This window comes from Ixodes scapularis, unplaced genomic scaffold, assembly GCF_016920785.2.
Source record: "Ixodes scapularis isolate PalLabHiFi unplaced genomic scaffold, ASM1692078v2 PGA_scaffold5__190_contigs__length_132052651, whole genome shotgun sequence".
Taxonomy (NCBI): domain Eukaryota; kingdom Metazoa; phylum Arthropoda; class Arachnida; order Ixodida; family Ixodidae; genus Ixodes; species Ixodes scapularis.
The window spans coordinates 98,657,460-98,666,863 of NW_024609880.1; the positions used below are offsets into that span (position 1 = coordinate 98,657,460).

Genomic DNA, 9,404 nt, shown 5'->3' on the forward strand with positions numbered 1-9,404 from the left:
CTCCATACATTTTTGCGAACTCATTTGCTGCGGCCGCAGGGCAAACCGTATGCACAGCCAAGACGGTCAAACGTGAGAGCGAATCGAAAATAAATAAATAATTATAATAACGGGATAATTTGGGCGATGGGACAGCTTTTACGTCAGCGTTGAGAACGTTAATTCTCTTATTAATATTTTGCCACTTTGAAAGCTTCGTGCATCTAGAGGACCGCGTGAAGAAGACACGCACCAGCTACTGAGGCGACGGTTTCGATTTGCCGAAGAGGAAAACATGGCGTCGCCCGTTTGCGTGAGCAGGCGGCTTCGTTAATTTTGGGGACACGAATGTTCCGTCCATCGGATTAGGATGATTTTTTTTTTTTTTTTGATAGTTCGATGACTTTGAGGGCACTGCGCAAAAATATATCAAGAGAAAGAGAGAGAGAGAGAGCGAAAGGAAGAGGCGAGTTTAGCCGGGAGCAGTAGCAATTCGGTTTTCAGAAGAAACAAAATATGGCGTCACCCACTTTCGTTAGCAGACGGCTTCGTTTATTCTGAGGACATGAAAGCTTGAAAGCTCCGCTCGTCGGAGGTGAGCGACTTTTAAAGTTCGATGACTCGCCTGAAGGCACCGCAATAAAACGAAATAGTCTAGCTGGGTGCTGAAGCTTCGGTTTTTGAGAGAGAAAAAAAATAAAGGAAAAGAATATGGCGTCACCCACTTTCGCTAGAAGACGATCTCGTTCGTTCAACCAGGCGTTCCAGTTGTGTCAAACCTGAACGAAAATTATCGAGCTCCGTACGGGTTCATCTTCAAGGCATGGCTTTCGTTTTTAATTTCATTCCGCGTCGAGAATCTCGAGCGCGCGTGCACAAGAAAGTAGAACAGGTAATTTGTATTTCACCAGCGAGTCTGTACTTCTGTGCCCCAGCTTCGGAAATAATAAAATAAAATAAAAAGTTAGTGGTTTGACGTTGGTGTCAGGCTTGTGTTGAAACCAGAAACGTGTAATGGCAAATTTGTTTACCTATGCAAATTGGATAATTTCAGCGAGGTGAACAACCGAGAGATTACTCTGGATAATCTTTCACCAATAATAATAATAATATAATAATAGTAATAGTAATAATTTATTTGTGAAGGACGAGCATATCCACGGCACGACGCAGATTCGTCGAAGCCTTCAAGGGCGTGAACGACTAAGCCAAGTCTGTGATAATACCAAAATAAGTGTCATGAAAAAGTAGCAGTTCCAGTCGAAGCGTAGGCTTAATTATGATAATACTACTAATACTTAAACCTAAACCCCACCAGGCATTTCATATATAAAATCCGGAATGTTGTTTGGAATACACAGAAGGGAATCCAAATCAAAACAAATTAAAAATATTATTATTATTACTAGAAGGAAATATTTACTACATAAGTGCCGCTTTCATGGTAGTTACCAATGGCATGCAGTCGCCGCACTCTTACTTTTATTACAAACATACCCGTATTACAAACGAAACGGAATGGTCGAGTGGCCTGTTTGCTAAACACAAAAAGAGAGAAAAAAAAAAAAAAAAAAAAAACTTCAACAAATTTTTTACTGAAGAAAAAAAAGAAAGAAACCCAAAACCCTGCTCTTCAAATCTATTCTTGAACGATAAATGAAAGGTCACCGACAGTCACGGCAGCACGCTGATATCACAAGCACAGAAATCGGCTTAATATATGCAAAGCTTTATACAACCATACCGTGAAAGTGGCAGAATGATAACCTTATCCGCTCTTCCCATATATCACTGCGTGCTTATCAAACAAACGCAGTGACACACAGCTGTTTCTTGGCCTCATATTATGAATGCGGCCACCGCTTTTACGTGCAGAATGCATTGTTTCTCAACTTGGGCGAGTCGAGCCCTCGCTCCACGTGCTCCCAGCCACCATATCCCGAGCTGCGGTATTTTTGTCAGGACGCTGCGCCGGCGCTGCTGTCGGCGCATGCGTAGAAGACACGAATCTCGTTTCTGCACAAGCTGCGTGGCCCACCCCTGGTGCGGGCAAACGCGGACTTGTTTGTAAACAACACGCGCTGATCTACAAACAAAGCGGTTTTTTTTTTTTTTTACTAAAGCGTTCCGAGTTAAGAAACTGTCCTGGTGGCGAGACTCGAGCAGTTTTTGTGGGACCACTTCCTTACAGACACAGAGAGAAAGAGATGAGGATGTGAATGAAAATAAGTATACGGGCAGAAGAAGAAGAAAAGAAAAAAAGGAAGGAGAGGCTACGCCGCGTAACCTGCCCGCTGACTGCCCTGATTTCGTCATTGTTTCACGCAGTTTCTTCCTGCTCGGTTCGCTCGAGGGGATGGCGCTCCACGATCGAGGACTAAAGAAGGGGCGCCGCGGCATCACGAACAGTGCGCAGCAGGCTGCTATGCCGGCTCGACGGGCAATAAAAGAAAATACCCGGATAACAAAAAAATAAATACATATATATAAAGGAGGAGGCGAAGTGCACGATCACGAACATATCTTCTAATCGCTCGAAAAGACCCGTGGCAAGGGCAAAAACGAGGAAGCGCTTTAAAATAAAGCGTCAGGGCAGGAAAGATGGGTGCCGGTTTTTTCGTTCTTTTTGGAGAAAAAGAAGAAAAACAGTATCCATGTCCGTGACCTTCAGAAGATATGAGGCGGTGTAGCCGCCGGCAAAGCAAGAAAAAAGAAAAGAAGGCGATGAGTGGCGGTGAGGATGCAACAAAAATCATATTCCAATAAAAGTTTCGAGTGTTTAGAACCCTCTACGAGCCTATTCAAACGTATCGCCTGTTTGCAGAAGAAAACCGCCCGTTGCGGAAACGAATCCAGGACAAAAGCTCACCGGACAAAAGCTCACCGGACGGAAGCTCACCGGACAAAAGCTCACCGGACAAAAGCTCACCCATTTTTTCACAGACCCGGACAAAAGCTCACCAGCAGAAAATTGCATATTGGTCTTAAAGTGCGGACAACTTAGGTAGATGCGTCCGACACTAAAATGCTATGATAAATTAAATCTGACATGGTATGTTGATTAGAGATTCGAACCCAAGCTGTGGTGGAAGCAACACCAGCCTATTCAAAATCCCGCACAGCTTTCTAAAGAGGTTAAAGGAAACAATATAATCTTCTTAGCCATTCACTTCAAATATTAACTTAAACCCCCAAAAAACCCACGCATTAGTAATGAAGAGGCATTCTGCCTAACTTTTATATGCGCGTTTAGCGTGACATAAGCACAAAAACTTGGATTCACGAAGTTTCTTCGGCGTGGAACAAGGGTACTCCGGCATAGCGTGAGTCAATCAAGCTTGATATTATCAGCTCCACTCAATTTCGGTGACCTAAATTTTTTTCCCAAATCGTTGCTTCTCCGCCTCTTATGGCTTATTTGTCGACACTTTTGCAAGGGACGGAGAACCAGTTCTCCTAAAAATGGTGCAATGTCCATTGCGTCCGCACTTTATCCCAGCCCGTGTTTCGCCCTGGTAGTCAAAAAAAAAGAAAAAATAGGTGAGCTTTTGTCCGGGTCTGAAAAAACGGGTGAGCTTTTGTCCGGTCACCGCGGAAACGGTCGATGAAATTGCCGGAAAAAACCACGGGCCGTTTTTGGCGACACAAATTTTTGCGCTTCCGATACGGTACGATGGGGCCTCCGGTACGAACTGCGCATGCGCTACCACAGAAGACTCCCATGTGCGAAGTTCGTACTAGGGGTGTCGCGAACCGGCCGAGGTTCGAGTTCGACCTGGTTCGACTTTTTCGAACTTTTCGTGAAAATTTCGACGAACCTTGTATTGAGGTTCGACTCCTGTGCGCATGCGCGACAGGCTGGCCAGTTGGCTTTGGGTTGGATGGTAATGGCTAATAGATGAATTAAGGACACCGCTGGTTGGTTATTTCAGTTAATACAGTACAAAAAAAATTAAGTTATTAACGTCTTTAGTGATTAGAAGTAGTTTCTTTTAATTCCAACTCTTCATAAAATAAAATAACCATTTGCATAAAAATAAATTCTCCAAATCTAGACATGCGTCTATCAAGGTCTGGCCACACTGTCCGCAAAGTCGAACCGGTCGAATCTGGTGAAAAGTTTCGAAGGTTCGTCGACCGATTCGACCCAGTCAAACCCCGAAAGTTCGACCTAAAAATCCGGTTCGACAAAAGTTCGCGACACCCCTAGTTCGTACCGGACGGCCCATCGTATCGTATCGGAAGTGCAAAAACCGTTCCTTAAAGCTCTCCAATGAGTCTGAGCAGATCGTTCCGATATTTCCGATAACGATACCCGATACGATGCATGTGCAAAGGCGTCGGCGGGGTATCGGACATTGTTATCGGAGTCATCAGAACCATCTACTCAAACTCTCTAATGTCAAACGGAGGATATATAGGGCCAGTGAAGAAGCTTCGGAGCAACGACAGACACCTCGGTCATCGGATGGAGTGATGCGCCACCTAGCCCCAAGTCTAAAAAAACAAAAACTCTATACGATTCCTCCCGCCCTTCTAAGATCAATTTTCTCCCCCTAACTATCACCAGGCAATGTGGGATATCACCAGGATGACCTTCGGGGGATCGGGCAAAAAAAAAAAACCAAAAACACCAACCCCCCGGCGAGGGAGTCGCCAATTTTCCTCTGGTCAAACCTTGTCGGCGTTACCCCCAGGGATTTCCCTAGACCCCCCCTAGGGGGGGTTAGGACCCCCTTTCGTTTTTCCGTTTCCGCTTCGTTAATTCACAACGACTCCTATATTCGCAATGCCCCCTCCCCTTTAACCCCCCCCCCCCCCCCACCCAAAAAAAAAAAAAAATTTAGACACCCCCCCTGATTTCAATTCCTGGGGAAACCCCTGGTTACCCCAGCACCGGACCCACTGCAGGAGACAGGGTTGAGACTTTGGGCCGGAGCCACGCGGGAGGGAGTCCCAATTTTCCTCTGACCCGCTTGTCCCCAGCTGTGCTAGCTAGTTGTTCATCATTCAGTTTTCCCAAGATAATTTCCACCAATCTTCTAATCGCCTCTTTGTTTGGTCGTTGCAACGCATTTGCCAATACATTGCAACACGTGTGGCTGTGTTCCGCGACTTCAGCAGATACGGATACTAGGAAGAAGCCGAGAGACGGTCGCTCGAGAGCTAGTGGAAGCTTTCTTTATCAAAAAAAAAAAAAAAAGTGGGACGGCATGTGTCAGCGACACTTCTATTGTTCTTCATTGTAATGAATTTCAGTTTTTGAGTGATCGGGTGAAAAATTAATCAACTTTTACGTGGTGCTGCTTTGCCTGTCGTGTGTATATATGTGATCGATTTTCCTGAATAAAACTAGTTGAAAGTTAGCGCCTGTCCTGTATACTTCTTGTCCTTGTCTTTTTGTTGCGCTATTTTTTATGTTTTATGTCATTGTAATCCTTTTCTTTTCCGTCCTTCCATCGTCGCCAGTAAAACCCATTCATCCATCCATCCGATGCGGTTGTTGCTTCGAAGCTTCTTCGCTTTAGAGAGTTCTAGTAGATGGTTTTGATGACTCCGATAACGATATCCGATACCACGCCGACACCTTTGCACATGCATCGTTGTGCTCAAAACCATGGGTGCCCGATATCTGAAGCTTTACCTGAAATCGCAGGAAACTTTTTTTCTTTTTTCTGTTCTTTAGAAATGTCAAAACAGACCGCGACAGAGCAAAACGACATCGCCTGAGCTTCCTGACACCGAACCTAAGGCTCAGGAAGTCACATTTTCGAGTCGATAGCCAATCGCGCCCGCACTGAACTAAGCAACAACCTGGCGGCGCTCACAAGAAAATCGGGAAGTGTGGATACTCTAACTGTAATTATCGCGACGGAACTTGCGTGGGAACCCAAACGGCATGACAACATCACCCCGGCCCAGAAACAAGCAAAAGCGATTAACTTTCCGGACAATACCCAGTGCGCGTGCAGGTATTTGTTTCGCGCCAGCATCCAACTGGATAACATGGGCGCGCTCGCTCGTATAAATAAATATTTAGCGCGGTTGGCCTTGCCTCCGCCGCATACCTCGTCGTCGCAAGATTCGAGAACAAACGACCGTCTGGATCACGCCCGGCGGAATATTTGCGTCAGCGCGGGCTAATGCCGGTGGTAAGTGCATCGTAACCATGTTTCGCTATTTGTTGTGTGCGAACATCAGATATGCGGCTCAAAAACATTTTCGATAACGATACGGATGGCGTAGCAGTACCATTTTTCGTTTTCCTTTTCTATATCTTGCAAAAAAAAAAAAAAATCGCAAACAAGGAGAAAAAAAAAAAAAAAAGATGCCTGACGTGCACCGCGCTACTGCGTGATACACGTCAAAGACACTGCACAGGCCAAATTGTCCGACAACATTTTAGACGTTGTCCAGACAGTGACGTTTAGAAGTCACTGTCTGAACATTTCTACACAAAGAATTTGCCTTTTAGTTCTTACACCAAATATTACCCCCCTCGACATAACTTCGAACAGCTGCGTGATACACGTCAAAGATCCCAGGTTATCAGTAAGCACTGCATGGAACAAATTGCCCGTCTAATGTATTAGACGAGGTACTGATGTTTAAAAGTCAACACCCATAAACGAATTTTACTTATGTTTTTGACACAAATATTACCTCACTTGACACAACTTCAAATTCGAATCACTGCTGAGAGAGAGACATGCAAGATCCCAGGCTAGCAGTGGGTACTGCACTGGCCAAATTCACCGTCCACAGCAAGCGTTGTAGGGACGTTTAGAATTCGCTCTATTTGAACATCTATACAGCGATTTCGACTTTTATTTTTGACACAAATATTACCTCCACAAATATTACATTCGACCCAACCTCAAATTCAAAGTTGACACAAGCCGCTTTGAAGTTTCTGTCATACCACAAGTCAGGTCTGAGTAGTATGAAAACACGTGACAAGTCTCCAAAGTTAAGGTACACACGACATTTCATATATTCCTCCTCCCCCTTTACGGACACATCACGAAACAAAAAAAAGGAAGACATTTAAATTCTTCACGCATTAGCAGCATATTAGCAGTCTCCCCGGCGTCGCGCAAACATTTTTCGTGCCCGAAGTTTTCCGCACGCTGGATCTATTGATCCGTCCACGCAAGCGAAGCGCACTGCATTCCACGGCACCTTGAGAGAAAGCAACTTTCAAAGACGCCAAGACAGCACACTCGGCCTCCGAGAGGATGACAACTCCACGAAAAAGACTCCGTCAATTAAGCCTAGTACCGGCAACATTCCAGGGGAGACCTTTTTTTTTTCGGGGCCATTGTCTATGAACTTACCGATCGCGCTGCTATCCGGAGTTCTGGTATCCGAACGCAGGGTAATCCCATCAAACGTGCTCAGACCACGAGCGGCTGGGGTCAGGCCTGTGGAACACATGAAGTCATGCCGCCGTCGAGGTCTGGACAACCGACACACCCATCAGGGAAAAAAATCTCGGTGCACGAACACCCAACCGACACACACCGTGGAAATCCAACAGGTAAGCTCTCCGTCGGCGAGAGGGTCGGCAGCGGCGAGCGCTGCTGCTGCTGCGCCAAGGTATGTAACGTCAGCAAGCCAGATAATGACTGACGGCCGCCGGGTCAGAAAAGTTATAAAATTGTGCGTCAAAGTGGCAGCGTTCACTCGCAAACGTCCTGAAATCGCTTTTAAAGTTCGTTTGGACGCGTGTTTGCGGGATATTATGGCGTTTACGTGCAAAATTCGAGGTGTAAAAGGGAGCGTGCGGATTTGCTCGGTGCTGCCATCTACGTAACGTGCTCAGAACACCGGCGACTAGAGAGAACTTCGGCGCGCACTTTATTGGATGAAATTTGGTGACGTCACGACCAATAGGAGCACGGAAACAGACGCGGTCTCCTCAACGCCCGGAGAAACCGGAGAAACATCGGAAACATCGTGCCTGACGAACCGTCGTCGGACGAAAAGTGAGTGGTTTGAGTTTTCCTGTGATTTGATCTCTATGTGTGTTCGTTCCACGCGTCCGAGCTCTTTCTTCGTTTCAGATCTAATTGGCGCCGCTGTGTACATTGTTTGAGCCTGCGTTCACGATTAAAACAACCATCGCAGAAAGCTGAAAGCCCGCCGAAGAACGGCTGACTTGCGAGCTAAACCTAATTCAACAAAACCATTTGATCCGACAGAATAATGTGCTTGATCTTACATTTCATGTCAACAAAGAACTGCGCTGTCTGTCTTCGTTCCTGCATGTTTTATTCTTTCGTGTTTTTCAAATCTTTACCAACCCGCGTCCAATCGAATGCCCCCATCACAACAAATAGTTGGTCGTGCTCCGATGGCCCTTATCATCAGCCGGTAAGGCAGTTACGTTTTTCGTTTCTATATTTTGACCCAAGTAACGTCATATTCTCAAACTGTGAAATTCTATCACCACCTCTAGTTTCACATTCTGGTGCACCGTGCACTTGCAGCTTCCTGCACCCCTGCGAGGTTTCCTGCGGTCGTACCCTGTATATTATGGATTTCTCGCCGCACGCGAGTGCTCTCGAAGGCGTGCTATACACTCTGTAACATAGGCTGTCTGCAGAAAAGGCACAGGCCCGAGCGCAAAAGCGCCCTTTTTGCACGAGCAGACGTGCAAAAAGAACATTCTGCGGAGCTACGCACTCGCACCCGTGCCTCTGCTGCACACAACTTATTAATAACCGAGCCGTTCTCGTTTTTGTTTTGCATATTACTGTGAAAGAAGTGTCATTGTTGTTTTCTTCTCAAACAAAATTCAGGCGCTAGACAAAAGCAAACAGATAGGAGTCTGCACATTCACACCCTTTTCTCCCTTGTGCGACAGGTTATAGCTGGTTGCGATTCAACACCGTTTCTTTTGAAGCTGATGGGCACCACAAGGCGTGAAAGAGGTGACTTGCAGCTTTGCCAAGGCAGCAGCAAAACACTACAAGCCTTCGCATTAACTGGCTAGCCAGTGCCGCTCTGTTCTGAACAGCACTGCGTGCCGTGCAGAGGGTTTGTGCAAGCTCGCTGGGTGGCGACGCTAGCCACGGTAAGTGCATCCTATGCAGCTTTCTTTTAGGGATATATGTGGCTTGCAGGCCATGTCGTGCATGTGCCACCCGAGGGACAGCAGTGCCAGTGGCAAGGCTGTGCTGATGGTAATCACCACTGCACTGTGTTTTCATTCAATAACTACTGAAAAGGAACCAAGTACTTCCGAGAGAGTCTCGGTTGTGCTTTGATGAACTCCAGGTCGCTTATGGACTTGATGTCTGTGTTAACAATGCAACGAGACTTCTTTTTAGTTTGGGGCGTTGTTTCTGCTGCGGATGACTAGCGTTGCAGTAGAGAAAGATGCAAAATAGTGTAATGCTTGCATTAGTTACCTAAATTAA

At 46.1% G+C, this 9,404-nt stretch overlaps 1 protein-coding gene across 1 annotated transcript in view; it reads right to left on the minus strand.

The window, feature by feature from the left end:
- Positions 1-7,752, minus strand: part of LOC8043409 (myosin-VIIa) — a 129,596-nt gene extending 121,844 nt beyond the window's left edge. The window contains exon 1 of the mRNA XM_029967799.3: positions 7,317-7,752. The gene's annotated coding sequence lies outside the window, so the exon portion shown is untranslated. The remainder of the gene's footprint in view (positions 1-7,316) is intronic.
- Between the last annotated feature and the right edge of the window lie 1,652 nt (positions 7,753-9,404).